General features: G+C 75.9%; 1 protein-coding gene across 2 annotated transcripts in view; it reads left to right on the top strand.

The window, feature by feature from the left end:
* Nucleotides 1-492: 492 nt before the first annotated feature.
* The window catches only part of SHOC2 (SHOC2 leucine rich repeat scaffold protein), a 63,033-nt gene continuing 62,812 nt past the window's right edge, over nucleotides 493-713 (top strand). The window contains exon 1 of one of the 2 annotated variants that reach the window (XM_041461226.1): nucleotides 493-626. The gene's annotated coding sequence lies outside the window, so the exon portion shown is untranslated. The remainder of the gene's footprint in view (nucleotides 627-713) is intronic. The other variant, XM_041461227.1, reaches the window with a different exon arrangement.

Below are 713 nucleotides of genomic sequence, written 5' to 3'. Positions count from 1 at the left end.
CACGGGAATGTCGCGGTGCCCGTGCCCACTTCTTTGGCGGTGTCTCTGCAGCTAAAGGCGCCTTGCAGCTGTGCCCTGAGCGTCCCGCACTGAGGAGAGCTGCTCCACACCAGCCCACCCTCCAGAATTCCCGATCCTGGCTGCGCTGGGGGCCAACTCGCCACCCAGCTGTTGGAACGGCAGGAAACCCCTCCTGTTTGCTGTAACACTTTAATGAACCGCAGTGGGTCACCGGCCGAGTTACGGGCTGCGCTCCGCACCCGGGGCACCCCGGCAGCGCTGGCCCCACGGCAGCTTTCAGCGGGTGTGCGGGGCCGGGACCCACCCAGGGACCCGCCACGGGCGCGGGGACAGCGCAGGGGAGCCCTGCCCGAGCCCCGCGGGGAGCCGGCCCGGCTCCGGCCCCTCACGGCCCCGCTCCCGCCGTCGCCAGGGGCAACGCGGCGCTTCCGCCGTAACCTGGAAGCGCTCGGTGTCCGCGCTCGGCGGGCCCGCCCCGAGAGCCGCGGGAGGGCCGTGGGCGGGCGGTCCCGTGACGGCTCGGTGCGCACAGACGGTGGCCGGCAGGGCAGGGCCGGGCGCGGAGCGGTGCCGAGCGCGCCGCGGGAGGATGGCGGAGCCGCACGGTACGGGGCGGGCGGGCCGGGGGGCTCGGCCGGGCGGCGGCTGACAGCGGGCGGCGGCCGGGGGCGGCGGGAGGCCGCGGGCACAAA

This window comes from Pyrgilauda ruficollis, unplaced genomic scaffold (genome assembly GCF_017590135.1).
Source record: "Pyrgilauda ruficollis isolate IOZ18807 unplaced genomic scaffold, ASM1759013v1 scaffold15, whole genome shotgun sequence".
Lineage (NCBI taxonomy): Eukaryota > Metazoa > Chordata > Aves > Passeriformes > Passeridae > Pyrgilauda > Pyrgilauda ruficollis.
This window is presented reverse-complemented; position numbering and strand designations above follow the sequence as displayed.